Source organism: Parasteatoda tepidariorum, chromosome 1 (genome assembly GCF_982258835.1).
Source record: "Parasteatoda tepidariorum strain Cologne lab strain chromosome 1, Ptep-v5.0, whole genome shotgun sequence".
Lineage (NCBI taxonomy): Eukaryota > Metazoa > Arthropoda > Arachnida > Araneae > Theridiidae > Parasteatoda > Parasteatoda tepidariorum.
In genome coordinates, this window is record NC_141755.1 from 29,859,295 (window position 1) to 29,876,059 (window position 16,765).

Consider the following 16,765-nt stretch of genomic DNA (forward strand, 5'->3'; position numbering starts at 1 on the left):
TATTCGGTAAATATTCTGTAACCATTTGGTGATCCATAGTATAGGATGAACCATTTGGAGGCGTAAATCTCTGATTTTCTGTTAAAATTATAATGTTCATAAAAAACAACCTGGTTTTTTTTAAATAAAATTGTGGCTCCAAAATTATTTCAATTGTAACATCTTCCATCACAAATGATGTTGGCTTGTATAATTGAAATAAATTATGTTGGGATTCGATTTGGATCTTATAATGAATTTATTTTGGTGCTCCTTGTAAGATAATTTAATCACTGGTTTTTATGTCCAAATAATTGCCTTATATCGTGTATGCTTTGTATAATCCAGTGGAGTGGTCAAAACTTTGCATTTAAATTTCAGTTTTGCGGCAAAAGATTTTTAAACCTTTGTTTATGACAATTATGATAATTGTGACAATGTAGAAAATGGATAGATGCAATTTTGAAATCAGAGTTTACCAGTGAATTAGCGAATTATGCATGCGTTTCATGAAAATTAAAATCGATAAAAAGAAAAATTTCAGAGATGTATTGAAACTAATAAGCGGTACTGTATATCTTTGTCCAAATGATTCACCTAATTTCCTGTGAATCTCACATAATACGATTGAATAATCGCATCTTTGCATTAAAATTTCCGTTTTTAGGTAATTGATATTTTAACTTTTTTTTAAAGACAAGTGCTTGATACAGAAATCAGTGGAACCAGGTTTCGGCACAATACATATTACATTGAGGTAGCTTATTATGCATGCTCTTGAAGAAAAATGTAAAAAAGAAAGATAAAAAAATATATGTTTCATAGAAACTAATGAACGGTACTGTATGTGAAAATACTATCTCCGAAATTCTATCTATTGCTGTAACTGCTTGAAGTATTCCCTGAAGTCCACCAGTTTCCATTCCAATTATTTCGCTAATACATTATAACACTCCACCTTACTCTCGAGAACGAAACTGGAATCAGCATAGAATTTTTTTTCTTAAGCATCTCAGCAATTTTCACGCTTACTTTAACTGCATCCAGAAACTAACTACACGCCTTGGAAGTTTTAATTACCCACAGAAAAAAATAATAATAAGTTTCCTTCGGGATTCGCGGTGCTTATTCCGCCAATTAAGAAATATCCCTTCCCCACAAATCTCGGACTAATTCAACTGAAGGGGGTGCTTTTATGAAAAAGGGAACAAAGTTTAAGTTCCTGTTCTCTTCTCTCCCATCGCTAACTCCCAAATTTCGATCGAAGTTGGGCGCATGCCCAACAATTCTAGGTGAAGTGGCAAAGAGATGTTTTCTACAGTCATCTCCCATTCCTACACCTGAGACGAAACGGTAATGTTCCATTTTCCAAAGAAGAACGCGAACATTCCCGGTCCCAGCTTCTTTGTATTGGAGCGTCATTTGCGCAATTATAACTACGTGATTTCATAAACCATTGGTAAGAGATGTTATAATCATTTTACATTATTTGTATTAAAAAATTCTATTTTATTTCTGAATTTTATCCTATGGCATTGAAATGGTTGAGTTGCAAGAAGAAAGTGCAAGAATTAGGTATAAATGGTGTTGAAGTTGGTAAATATCGAGTTGCCATTTCTTTGAAACTATGCTTTGAAGATTTAACTTAAGGAGAAAACTTTGAAATAGGTTGTCATATTTTCAGAATGAAAATTTTAAAGGTTAAAAACGCTTTAATGAAATAATCTAGCTATCTTTAAGCGATGATTGTTGTTTAAGACACGCAAAAATGTTATTTAGGTGGGTGGTTTAGGTGGAAATGATTTGGAAGTTGGAAAATATAGACTTGCAATCGTTTTGAAATTATAAATAAAAGATTTAATATGTGCAAATTATGAAATTGTGAAGGAAAAGTTTAACTCTCTACAAATACAATCGAGCATTCAGTTATACTTAAGCATCGTTGCTTGAGGTAGGCAAAAATGTTATCGCTCATGAATTTTGAAGATTTGTGGTTACGATTTTATATTAATTCTTAAATCCTAGTAATAGTTGTATTTATTGTCATATTTACCAATAATATTAGCATGGTTGAGTTATTAGAAGAAATTGCAAGGATTACAGGATTGGAAAGTTTAGTTGTAAACCTGTAATTTTTAAGTTTAAATACAAAGTGCATGGAAGAAAGGGTTTAGAAGTAAATGGATTTTGATTTGCTTTGGTTTCGACATTAACACATTGCATTAAAGATCTAAATTTTGTATTAAATTTCAAAATTAATTTTTGAATTAGCATTCAAATTTTTATTGAAAAATTAAAATTTAAAAAATAATTTTTTTAAGACACCATCTCCGTTTGACGCTATTATAATTTAACTGATAATTATTTGCTTACTTCTTAAACTAGAAATAATCAATTCTGTTTTTAAAGCAGTATCTAATTGTATAATTTTTTGAAATAAGTAAATACACTTCCTTGCACCAGTCTATTTATGTCAAAGTAATCCTTCTTTGTTTCATAAATTTACAGTAATTCTCTATCCACAAATCAAAACTATTTTCGAATTTCCTTTTTTCTGCCAAGAAATCAACTAAGAAAATCGACCAAAAATATTTTTTTCATAATAGATCATTTTTAATGAATTTCATTTATAGCTTTTAGTAAATAATTCAAACACACGATACATAATATATTTTGTTTAAAAGTGATTGATACTATAAATGAAGGAACTTAATAAAAAAAATAGGTGGAACTTAATCTGAGGAACTTAATTAACTTGAATGCGATATGATTGAATGAATGATTGAATACGATGACAGCAATCAGAAACAATGGATCTAGACACCGTATTATTGCTCTAGAATCATTTTATGATATAAAGTTTCATGTTATTTAATGACGAAGGAAATGAATCTGAGTCTGGGGCGAAAATCAATTAATAGTTTTAGTGATTTTGTAGTCTATATAAGTAAGATTTTAGCAAAAAAAAATTTTGTCATGAAACTGATGGCGAAGTTATAAAAGCATAATTGTTACACTGTAAAAACTTCTGGATCAAATAACGGTATGAAGTGTGGGGGCAGAGTTAACGACTATGCCAACCTTCATCTATCAAAATGTACCTCTTAATAGAATCAAGTTAACATGTCTTATATACTAGCGATTTGGTATTTAATATTTGTAGTGGTAGATAGTTATGCCACATTACTCCCCTTCCAGAATTTTATCTGTGATAGAATTCGATGAACGGATACCACTAATTGATTCATGCCTTTTTTTATGTCATATTTTGCTCATTATATTTTTACGTCATAGCATTTCGCTCATTATTTTTTACTTCATTTTTGTTATAACAGCACTTTTTGTTGTTGTTGTTATTATTCTTAATTTTTGTTTAATGACCGGGAGATTTTATTTACTTCACAGGATTTTTTTGAGCAGTTTATTTTTAAGCAAATCAACTGTTTAATGTGGATCATCCATCAATATTGGCAAGTTCTTATCCCGTCCGGGTCACCAATGTGGCAGAGGAGTTAACGACTATGCCAACCGTCATCTATCAAAAGGCACCTCTAGATAGAATCGAGTTAACATGTCTTATACACTAGCGATTTGGTATTTAATATTTGTAGTGGTAGTTAGTTATGCCACAGAAGTACCCGTTCTATGACTGCATCATCCATAAAATCCATTTTTACACAAAAATATTAATATCTTTTTACTGTAGTATTAATTCAATTATTGTAATTCAGCGATTTTATGGTAATTATTATTGTAAAAAATGCGGTATATAATATTTTTTGTTACGTAACATGTTCCGGTAAAAAGCTGAATTTTTGGGTAAAAAGTTTTTACCAGAATTTTTTACGGTGTACATGTACGTTGCCCTGATGCAACTGTAACGTAGCATATTGTATGTACAGTGTACATACTGCAATGTAGCATAGCGTTCAACATAAATCTAACACAGTCACTAACAAGCTCTGAGTCAAATAAAGCCTGCATAGATACACGGAGTTTGATACTCGTACACGTTCATTACACCTTACGAACCTATTTAGGTATAGGTTGTTATTAGAATTAGATAGAGGCTACTTATGTTTAACTATGTTTGATACCGCAAGCTTAGGGAATATTATGCTCGCTTCTCTCCAATTCGATAGCTCTGGTTCAAATCTTACCGATGATAGGTTATTTTAGATGCTCGCAACAAACCCCAGTGGTAAAAGGATAAACACGCAAATCCAAACAAGATTTTGGATAAACCATACAAGATATTGGAGGTTTTCCTCCTCGCATTACTCAAATGTGGGTTTGTTCCATCAAAAAATCCATCACGAAAGCGAATCTCTCTCCGTGTCTAAATAAGAAGTTACCATGAGTTCTGGGATATGTTTAAAACTACTATAAAGGATAAGGAATCAAGCAATTATTGCATTAAAGATTATTTTCAACTGTTCAACGTCAGTGATAAAATTCAATAGAATTTAGTTGGTTTTAAAATAAGGGATCGAGATGTTTTATCGTTTGTGAACTTGCGGCAGAAAAAATTATAATAAAATTTATTTACTTAGCTATTCATCGTAATGGATGAAATTTTCTTTTAATTAGAATTAATCTTATCTTCATCTAGTAAGCTATGAGCAGTACCTTTTCCTATTTTTAAAACAGTAAGATTTCCTATGATTTATATTTAGACCTGACAAAAATAAAATTATATATATTCTTCCCACTGTACTTGAAAAAGGTGGTTTTTAATATTTTTATTTTATATTTCAAAGTTTAAATAATTACTCGGTTCAACTTAAATATCCTACTATCCAAAATAATTTGTGCACGATTCATCGACAAATAAAATAAACTTTTAAATTAATTCAATATATTATCATTCGACACGATTATATATTATTTATCTTGATTAAACCAGTCTACTTGATTGTATCTTAATCATATTATTCTACTTGAAATAAATCTACATGATTGCATCTTGATTATATCATTCTACAGGATAATCTACAACTTGATTCTAATTGAAAAATGCATTTTTAAGGCTTTTATTTCATTATTCAAAGAAATTTTTATTTCTACCCTCTTATAATACTTAATAATTTAATAAGAACCATTGTATATAGAGCCCTTGCTCACCCTTAAGGTGCTCTCTTGTCAAACGAGAGGCGCTTCTTCACAAGGACTTGATTCACAAGGACCGATGACTCGTTTTCTTGGCTTGCCCAAGTGTCATAAAAAAACACAAGCTCAGTAACATTTCTAGTGTTTGTTGCTCTCATAAAATATTTTTACTCATCTATTCATTGTTATAATAAAAATTATCTTCAAATAAGAATGAATTTGTAACTATACATGTTCTTCATTCACTAAGTTATGAATTATGCATTTTCTTAGCTTTAAAAATAGAACTATTTCCAGTGGTTGCTGTTTAGCATGCATGACGGTAACAAAATTACCTCTCTTCCCGCCATAACTAAATATCATTAGGAACGACCTTTAACATTTTGTTGATATATTAGGAGATGCTGAAAAATCATTTGGATGTGAGAAATCGATAAAGGAATCATTTTTCACCGTTTATCAAATTTAAGCGTCTCCTTTATCTTCCATCATTCGAAAGCTCCATTCATCACAACACCCTTGATGCATTGCGTGTACAAAGAAGTTACGAACGAAAAGGAAAGATAGAAAAGAGGCTTCGACGTTTTTAAGTTAAATTATGATATTATTATATCGAATTCATTCTGAAAGTTACTCTATGCGTCAACGATTCTTATTCAAATCATTTAGTAATATAATATGGTAAAAATTAAAAATGTAGACTTCGAATAACAAAATAAAAGCATTAAGAAATGTATTTTTTTAAGTGCAATCAATTAGTAGATAATCAAGTATAATGATATATTCAAGATTATGAAGATTTATTCAAATAGAATAATATAATTGAGATAATCATGATCAAATTATAAGGTATTAAATTTATTCCGAAGATTATTTTATTTGTCAATATTTCGGATTCAAATTATTTAGTACTAAAAGATATTTTACGTTAAACCAAATTTATAATTCAAAGTTTGAAATATAAATTAAAAGTATTAAAAAGTAAAAAATTAGACTATATTATTAACAAAATAAAAACAATAAAAAATTGCACTTTTCAATCAGAATCAAGTAGTCGATAATCAAATAGAATTCTATCAAGTAGTAGATAATCAAATGGAATGATATCAGAAAGATCAAGTTGTAAATAATCAAATAGAATGATATCAAGTATATGAAATAGTAGATAATCAAGTAGAATGATATCAAGCGGAACCAGTAGAATGATAAAATCAAGATAATCAAGTAGAATGTTATAATCAAGATGAATATTGAGATAATCAAGTAGAATGATATTTAAGTATTAAATTAATTCCAAAGATTATTTTATTTGTCAAAGATTCGCATTCAAATTATTTTGTGTTATAAGATATTTTAAGTTAAACCAAGTTAATTATTTAAATTTCAAATTATAAAATAAAAGTGTTAAAAACTGCATTTATCAGGTAGAATAGGAAGGGAAAATATAATTTTAACTTCGTCAGGTCTAAAATGAAAATCAAAGGATAGATCATTTCTGAAAGACGAAGAGGGTAATTTCATTAGTATTAGAATTTTATTAAGAAGCCCTCCTACATTCTACGTTTTAGATCAGACAAAATAATACTATTTTCCTTTTTTTATTCTAGTTGAAAAATACAATTTTAAATATTTTATTATTATCTTTTTTTGATATTTATTTGTTGATTCAGTACAAATTTTGTTTGACGTCAGAATGACGAAGAAAAAAAATTTAATTTAGGAAGCAATTGCAACTCGCAGTGTAATAGGCATAGTCTTAGTAGAAATTTGAAATTTTCTGAAAACGCTACAGAGAAATGCATAAAGTTTACACTCTAATGTTAAAGCATGTGAAAATGCGACAATTATTTTTATTTTTTAATGTGAGACGAAATCGGAACATTCTTCAATCAAATGGATTCACCTCCCTGCTGTAGTAAGAAGCTTAACTGCTAGTTTTAGACAATGAGTTTATCGTTTTCTTTCTTTTTCTGTTTATTTGAATTTATCTTTTTAATCGTAGGTTATTTGTTTTATTTTAACTGGTATGACTGGTTCTAAAAATTATAGTTCTTAATGCCACAAAATCTAGTAAAATATACAAATCTAAAATGTAAATAAAGGGTTTTTATGTCATGCTGTACAGTATCATAATAAACTTAGCATATTTTATCACATTAACCAAATTTTATCATGTATTATAAAGCAATATTTTATTGTTAGCTTCACCAAAACCATAACCAAGGTGCTTCGTAAAAATTGCCAAACTTTTTGGTGTTCCAATAGATCCAGAAACACATTAAATTTCGCAATTTTCTGATAGTTTTGACTAAGCTTTTTTTTTCCTATGGGACGGAGCGTTATCTTCCCTGTAAGGTAGCCCAGGTTCGAATCGCAGCGGTAGCTGGTTGATTCAAACTTTTCCCCGGATCGCACCAAACATAGTACTAGCGTAAAATATCCCCAGTGGTAAACGGATCATTGATAAAAACCTCCTTGCCGTCGGGCTAACCATGGGTTATTTTCTTGGATTTTTCTTCATGTAACGTAAATACAAGTTAGTTCCATCAAAAATCTCTCTACGAAGACTAGTTTGTTCCAATGCTTTACCTAAAAGTTTTCTCTTCTTCTGGGTTGGGTTCAAAATTACAAGACCGTGGAGTTCAACATTGATAGTTGTAAACTCACAATTAAATCAGCTGATCAACGCCGGTTAAAAAATTAAATGAAACTGTAAGATTTTGTCTGAGCTAAGATCTATTACAATCCATCCTAATCACATCGCATTGCAAGTAAATGTCATATAGAAAATTAAAAATTTTAATAAAATTAATCACTTAAATATTTTTTGTCCAAAAATTCCCGAGGTTACAATTTTAAGTTATTAAATTAGATATTAGAAAATAAGCAACCCTTTAATTCAGAGTTGAATTTTTAGCTCTAATTGGTGCCTTCCAATCTAAAATACTTGCGCATCCAAATACCCTTTCACGAAAAAATATTAACAATTTTTAAAATTTTAACTGATGCAGTTCAAATAACTCTTTGGTGACTAAAAACATGAAATAATGTAGAAAATGGAAACTGTAAAAAAGCTCATTTTTTATAATCCGTAGCATACGCTGAACACTTCACTGCTAAACTTCTGCAAAAGACTTATTTCTTTAAAATGACAATACGAGGTGTCAAAAAATAACGGAGATAGTACATCTGATGGCATAGATTTAAGGACTTTTTAATGTATATCTTTAAACTTGCTTATCAAGTTTGAAGCTTTCGGTAATCGTTTTTAATATTTATCAGCAAGAAACTCCGGGTTATTGTAGTTTTATTTGAACCACAATGATTTTCAAGAAAATATTTACTCGAAAGATCAAAATATTTGTCCGCCAATACACTGTACGAAATTCCTGATCAAATTACGGGTAAAAAAATGCTGACATGAATACTTTTTACCCATAATTACTAAAAAGTACTCTTTACCGTAAGGTCCATTTTTACCGTAACCGTTTTATTTACCGAAACGTGCTACGTAGCAAAAAATATGATAAACCGCAATTTTCACAATAATTTCAGTAAAATCACTGATTCACTCTATTTAAATAAATATTACCGAAAAAATTACCGTATAATATTGTATGGTAAAAATGAATTTTACCGCAAAATATTATTGCAATATATTATTGCAAAATATTATGGATGATGCACCCAAAGATGCAACTTTATATCGTAAATTGATCCGGAGTTTTACACAATGTAGCAAACTGGCGAGTCTATATTTGCTTTGATTGATTTATCGTATTTATCGTCTTCAATTTCATGTCATAGTTTTTTAATACTTTGCAACTCGTTAAATATTCCTCTTTTCATGTTTTCCTTAATATTGTCAGTGACTTAAATTGTTTATATTTGACTTATGCTTTCCTTAATCCTTTGCATTACGCTCAATATTTATCTTCTATTTAATGTTATCTTTAATTCTCGATGTAACGTGCAGTGTTAATCTTAAATAAAATTTAACTTGGTTTTAGAATTGTAAATGTTTCAAACCAGATAATTTAATTATGCTACTTCTGCATTTTACCCGTCGTGGCTCAGTAGTTAAGCCACCAAACTGTCATAGTTAATGACTAGGGATCGATCCTCACTGGCGGCTTGGAGTCCGCCCAGCTTTGGATCGATACCAGCTTGTCAGGGAAGTAAAGGTAGCCTATGCACAAATATTACCATACTGCCCCAATCATGCCTTTGGTCATGAAATTTTTGGAGCCTTAATCTACGTGATCCCCATGGCCTTCTACGGGCTGTTGCGAGAATGCATTACTTTGTTTTTTCTTTTGCATTTGGGGAGAAAATTAATATTAATACAAACTGGAATTGGAAACAAATGCATGTTCACATTTCAGAATAAATTTTCAATTCTAATTCGTATAAATCTAGCGAATCATCTTTTAGTTAGCATGTCTACCTTTATTATTTACAAAAAGCAAAAGTATCGATAAATATATCTGAGTTAAAAATATCGCAATTATGCTTTTTAAACCACACTTTTAGAGTTTATGTCAGAAATGCAGCCAATAATCCAATGTAGGAAGAAAATAACAGTCGAATTACACCCCGAACTGGGTATTTTTTTTTAATAAAATAATTTTCCAATGGTAAAATACTTACAAAATATACAAGCATTTTGAAAAATAGCATCAAGATATTGCTAACCTTCAATAATAAAATTTTAGAAAGAAGTTGTAATAATAAATGTACGTTTAACAAAATCATAATAAACAACAAAGCAAAATAATAATAAAATAATTTTAAGAATTTGAACCCGCCATTTGATTTCAATTTCAAATTCTCGAATTCCACTCTAACATAATGAAAGGAACTAGTAGAAAGGTGAGATCTCAGAATATATATATATATATTTTTGGAACGCTCTTCATTGTCTTGCAATTCTAGCATCAAGTTCTAATAAAAGGACGATGGAATGTACGAACAAAAAAAAAAATAGTCTTAAGACATAGTTGGGGTGATTGGCATAAATAACAGACATCAGTTCCTTTCGGAAAAGCTCGAGATTGAAGACATAACTCTTTTCCTTCGCGAATGTCGTCTTCACCCAAAAGGAAGAAAATCATTCTTTTTTACTTTTCTCAGAAGTAGAATACAAAATCCAGACGGGTAATTTTTCCACAGAGAGTTTTTTAAAAGCGTCTTTGGTTGCATTTCAAGTGTGTGTTGATGTATGATTTAATGTGTGTTGCGGCCTACTTTATTTTATTTACGAGCATTGGGAAATGGGAGTTGAAATATAAACACGTTTAATTGGTCTTCCATTTATTGTAGAAAGAATTGCGGAAAGAATTTAGAAATAGTTTTTAGTCTTTTATTTATTTTAACCATTTCTCTTTTGTAAGACAAGGCGACAAGAAAGACATTACAAACATCATGTGCTGTAATTTCAGCACTCATTAAAATATTAAAATTAAACATTCATACGCATTCGTAAGACAGCGAATTATATGACCATTCTTATGATGTAAAAAAATAAGAGTAGCTGTGTACTATCATTGTGTACTTTAATTCTTGGTTTCGGGTCAAAATCCTGTCAGAAGTACAGTTTTAAAAAAAGAAGAAGTTTTCAGAGAAAAAGAGCATGTCATCAGCCATTACTATATTGTGATGTGTGAAAACGCTTAACTTACATTTAACGATACCTTTTACGGTTAATTGGATGAACATGCTGCTGCCGGTTATTTTACCATAATTTTCGAAAGAAAATTCGAACAATGTAGTAATTTCTTGTTGTACAGCTTGTTAATTGTTGTAGTAATTTCTTGTTTTTGTTATAGAATTCAAGCTTATAATTAAACTTAAATTTTATTATTTTCTGCTTGCTAATAATTCCTTTTAAAGATATTTTAAATTGTGGGTAAACTCATTGCTAACATAATTTAAAGTTATTGCTGATGCACTAACTAACCAAAAATGTGCGGACCACCAGTGGTGCTGCCTCGGTGAGCCCGAAAACATGCATTAATATGATCCTTTTTGTATCGATGACATAGGACTCGACCATCATACCATAGGATCTGTCATAGGAAGCGTAAAATAATAATCAACTTCTAATTGTCAATCACAGCTGAAATGGGTACTAGCAGTGACGATGGTTGATTTTGCTGTAATCTAACTTCTAATTTGTCACAAAAATGTTTTATGGGATTAAAATGGGGCTCTGAGATAGTACTCTTGTTTTTGAACACCCATTTAATCAAACCATGGCTGCGCAAATGTAGACGTGTAAATGGGGCTGTTAACCTTTTTGAAAGTGAAATGTGCCTGCCCCCAGTAGATTGCCATTGAGTTGGGAGAGCTGCAGCGTCCAGAGTGGTCCCACACATCTCAGAGTTTATATTTCCAATGAAATAAACGAAAGGTCCCAGAACAAACCATGAAAAACACCCCCCTCACATCATGATGTACCACCTGACAGCTTCATTTTCCTACGTGAGTGTCTCAATACTTTTTTTTATACCAATTAGCGTATAAGGCAAACCTGTCACTAATTTAATTTTACTTACAAGCTTTAACAGTTTTACAAATTTCAACTTTTGACTTTACAAACTTTAGCATTAGAAAAGTAGACTAGCTAACTGTCAAATGTGACTTACATATATATTAAAAGATGAGAAACATTGCGTATATCTAGTTTAATATAAAGTTTAATATGTAATGCCATCAATATTTTAAAATCATATTTAGCATGCGAGTCAATACCAGTGCTTATATGGAGGCAGTTAAAAAGTAGCCAAACTGCTATTGATGTCAAATCGCTTAATTAAATGCGATAGTAAACAAATAAGGTATTATCATTTTACTGTGATAATGTAAACTTATTAAACCACTGTGCATAATATAGGTCTGTAATGATAGATTTTTTTACCTCCCTTCAAAATGTATAAATACCCTAATATCACCATCCTTCAGATTCATAGCACCTAATTTATATAACTAAACCTGGCACCATTTTCTCTAACTACTTAAATAAAATTACTAACAATATTTCTAAAGAAGATTTCTTTTGGTTTATCACTAATAATCAGCAGATTTTAGTTTTTATTAAACATAATAAAATTAATTTTATTGCGACTTTTGATTTCCAGAATCTTTTCAATAGCATTCCCCTTTCTAAACTAAAAGATTTCCTTTTGAATTATTACTATGATTTTAAAAATATCCTTTGTTGTCATTTTGATTATTGGGAAATTCTGATTAATTTTTGTCTTTTTAATAATTATCTTTACAATGGAAAGGATATTTTTCTTCAAATTGATGGAACCACTTCAACAATGCAGTAAGAACGGCACTTTAAATTCCTTTAGTTACACTCAATTTGCGCTTTTGTTTTCATATTTTGTAATCTGGCAATCTTGTTGCGAAAATATTTTTAAATCATTCTTGAAAAATTTCCCGTTCATGTAAATACATCTGATTTCGCTACTCGCTTTGGAGATTTTGTTTTATACTCTTTTTTCTTTTATTTTATTTTATTTTCTGTTTTTAAGTGTTATTTTTACTTATTGTGTTCGATTTGATTTGCTGTAATTTTTGTAAAAAAAATTTTTTTGAGTGCTCCTCACACTATTGTATTAATATGTTTTGCTTTGGCTATATTGATAAAATATCAGAAAGCACTCTTTTTTGCGGATATAATCGTGTGGGCTGATGAAAAGATTATATCTTCTATTTCCCGGTTTTTTAAAAAAAATTTAATCCTTTTTTTCTTTTTTATCAGTTGTTTGTTATTTTTTTTTTAATTATTATTTCCCCCCCCCCTTTTTTTCATATGTCTATAATTTTCCTTTGTTTTATCTTCATTTTGGACTTATATATATATATATATATATATATATATATATATATATATATATATATATATATATATATATATATATATATATTGTTAGAAAAAAAATTAACTGTAAATATTGTATCATTTAAATGTAAAATTTAGAATTCACCACTTAATTTTTCTAATGCATAATATATATGAACTCAATTATTTTTCATTATTTCTTGTTGAGTTTTCATTATTGAAGTTGATAGAAAGATGCTTTAAAAGCATAAATATCAATGTAGGAAACACGTGGTTTCATATACTTTTCGAAATATGAATTTTATGATGTCATCACCATAAATTGCAAAATTATTAACATTGGATTTACTTGTGATAACATAACATAGGAAACTTAAGGTAAATAATTCATTCAAACGAACGACAAAATTCGTTTTTATTTGATTAGATCTGCCAGCTAATAAATCACTCACACAAGAAAATATTTCATTTTATTTTATAACCGGCATTGAACAACCGACCCAATTCTGAGTTTACGACTGCCAATGCTCAACTACATAGCTTTGTAATTTTGAACCCAATCCATAAGAGAAGCATTATCTATCCTGAATCAAGTATTGGAAGAAAATTGCCTTCGTGGATGACTTTTTGGGAGAACTAACCCGCATTTGCATTGAATCTAGCGGAATACCATAAAAACTTCCCATGGTTAGCCTAACGGCAAGGGGACTCTAACCCATGATCCGCCCACCACTCAGGATATTTTAAGTCAGCATTGTGGTCGGTGCGAGCCGGGAGAGGAATTCTCATCGACCAACCATCTCTGGGATTCGAAACCGGTTTACTTCATTAGGAGACGAGCACTCTATATCCTTAGTCACCATGGGTCTTCTATAAAATATTTTCATTTTATTTTGTTTTATAACCTTTTTTGAATAACAGATCTGTGAAATATTTATCAAATCCTATAGAAAACTCTTTCTTTGGGATGTAGCGCGTGAGCCGAATATCGGAGAGAGTCTTAAAATAAAGAGTTGTATCCGCCGTATTTTCGAATGTATTTACGCTAAATTTGGAGCAGATTGGCTTAGAAGTGTGGTTTTGTATAAAATACATACATCCACACACATACATGTTAACATTCTGCTATATTTATATAGATTTGAATTAAACTTAAAAAAAAAAATTTTTTTGAGAATAAAACAAATTTGTCTTTCAGGAATACTTTTCGTATTAAATTAATATGCTTCCAAGTAAAGTATATAACGTAGAACACCATGAAACTCTATTGAATTAAAGATTACTCTTGCTTGATGAATTGTACAAAAAAAATTACTTTTAATATTTGTCGCACTTTTCAAGCTGCACTCGTAGCTTGCTCTGCTCAAAAATCCCCTCGCCACTATTTATCTCAAAATAGATATTTCTCTCAAAAAATTTTATTTAATCTATTAAATATCATTTGTGTAGATATAGTATATTTGTTACGTAGAAAAACACTCTATCTTAGGAGTAACTCTCAAACATCGACGTTCGCCTTCACATTTTTGAAATTTTTAACACAACATAACCTCAAAGATAAAATAACTCGGGAGCCAAGTCTTAAAACGGATTGGTCTTTTCAGATGCTTTTTTTTCAAAAAAACAATTTCAATAAGTTTAACAGCTGTTAGAATTCCTCGGACTAATTATCTAATATGTTTTTTTTTTCTTACTTCGTACTTATTGTACAAACAGACAACTATAAAGAAAAATAATAAATTAAAAAACTGAATTTTTCAAGCAGACTAAAAAAAGAAAATAATTATATGACGTTAAACTATTTAATTATAAAATACGATAAAAACATCAGTATAACTTCATGCGTTTCTTTTATTTTTCCTACTCCAAACATCTTTAAAACATCATTATAAAAGTCTGTTCTGCCTATATCACATTGAATTCTCTTTTACGAGATTTACAGTTTCTCTGAAAAATATTTTTAAACCCCTTTCCTTAATCTGTTTGAAAACAAGAATAAAAAGTAAAAATATCAGAGTTTGATATTTTTCTAGTTAGTAATATGTTTTTCATTGATACTTTTTTTTCTATTAGCGAATTTCAGAATGCATAAAATCTCTAATACTTCGATATGTGGATATTTAGATAATTGAATATAAAGTTTAACAAATATTTTTTTATTCTAAACTTCCTTGGAGTGAAGAATGTTTTGTTTGTTAATAAATCTTCGCTCCATTTCTAACTGGGTCAAACAATTAATATTATATTTACTTATAGGAGTGTGCATGAATTGTTTCTCCAAGTGGAGATAAAAATTATTTTAAAATCAATTTTAAAGACGAGTCGGAATGTACAGTGTGTTGAATTGTAGCAAGAAAAAACTTAAAAATAATTTTTTAGTATTAAAAAATGTATGGTTTACCAGTCAGAGTTTATAAAACGCCTATCTCTCGATCAATTTATAATATGTATGATTTTCCGTAAATGCATAATTTTCCATAAATTTACGGAATTTATGTTTCTCCATAAGTTTATAAGAGGCTTGTGTTTCAGCCAGTTTATACCCGAAGAAAAACATTCCGGTAAAATTACCGTACTCTATGGCAATGACATTTTTGGTTTAAAAAAATAGGTATATAAATTCAAAATATACGGTATTTAAACCATTCATTATGGGACTTTGCCGTTCATACTATAACACTTTACCGGAAATTTTTGTTTTCATAATTGTAGTTCTTTTTACCACACACAAGGTAAAAAATATAACTCTGAAAAGTAAATTTAACCGATAAATAGTTTTTATGCCATGCTCTAAGGTAATATGACAAAATTACCAAATTTTACCACATTTACCAAATTTTATTATGTATTAGGCAACCATATTTTATTGTTAATTTTACCAAATTCATTTCCGAAGCGCTTTGGTAAAAATTATTGAGCTTTAGGTGTTCCTATAGAACAGAAGACACGATAAAGTTTTCGTTATTCAGGAAGTTTTAATCATATATTTTTATCAGTGAGTAAGTTTATCAGTTAAAGTAGATTATAAGTTCTTAAAATATAAAATGTATAACTTTTATTAAGCCTTTAAATATTTTTTTTCATCAATAATATGCATATTTTTAACAATTTAATAAAAAATTAGATAAATAGCACGAATTAACAAATTTATATATATATATATATACCAAATATATATATAAATATATATATAAATAAATATATATATATATATATATATATATATATATATATATATATATATATATATATATATATATACCAAATATATATATAAATATATATATAAATAAATAAATATATATATATATATATATATATATATATATATATATATATATATATATATATATATATATATATATATATATATATATATATATATATATATATATATATATATATATATATATATATATATATATATATATATATATATATATATATACATATATATATATATATATATATATATATATATAGATATATATATATATATATACCAAATATATATATAAATATATATATAAATAAATATATATATATATATATATATATATATATATATATATATATATATATATATATATATATATATATATATATATATATATATATATATATATATATATATATATATATATATATATATATATATATACATATATATATATATATATATATATATATATAGATATATATATATATATATATATTTATATATATATATATATATATATATATATTGATAGATATATGGGACACCAGTGTCCAATCTGCTGCGTCAAACGTTTAAACACATGTATTTTTAAAAGCACTAATACC

The 16,765-nt window shown here is 28.5% G+C and overlaps 1 protein-coding gene across 1 annotated transcript in view; it reads left to right on the top strand.

Moving 5' to 3' along the window:
* The first annotated feature begins 1,289 nt into the window (after positions 1-1,289).
* The window catches only part of LOC107455647 (uncharacterized), a 102,277-nt gene continuing 86,801 nt past the window's right edge, over positions 1,290-16,765 (top strand). Inside the window, exon 1 of the mRNA XM_016073289.4 lies at positions 1,290-1,438. The gene's annotated coding sequence lies outside the window, so the exon portion shown is untranslated. The remainder of the gene's footprint in view (positions 1,439-16,765) is intronic.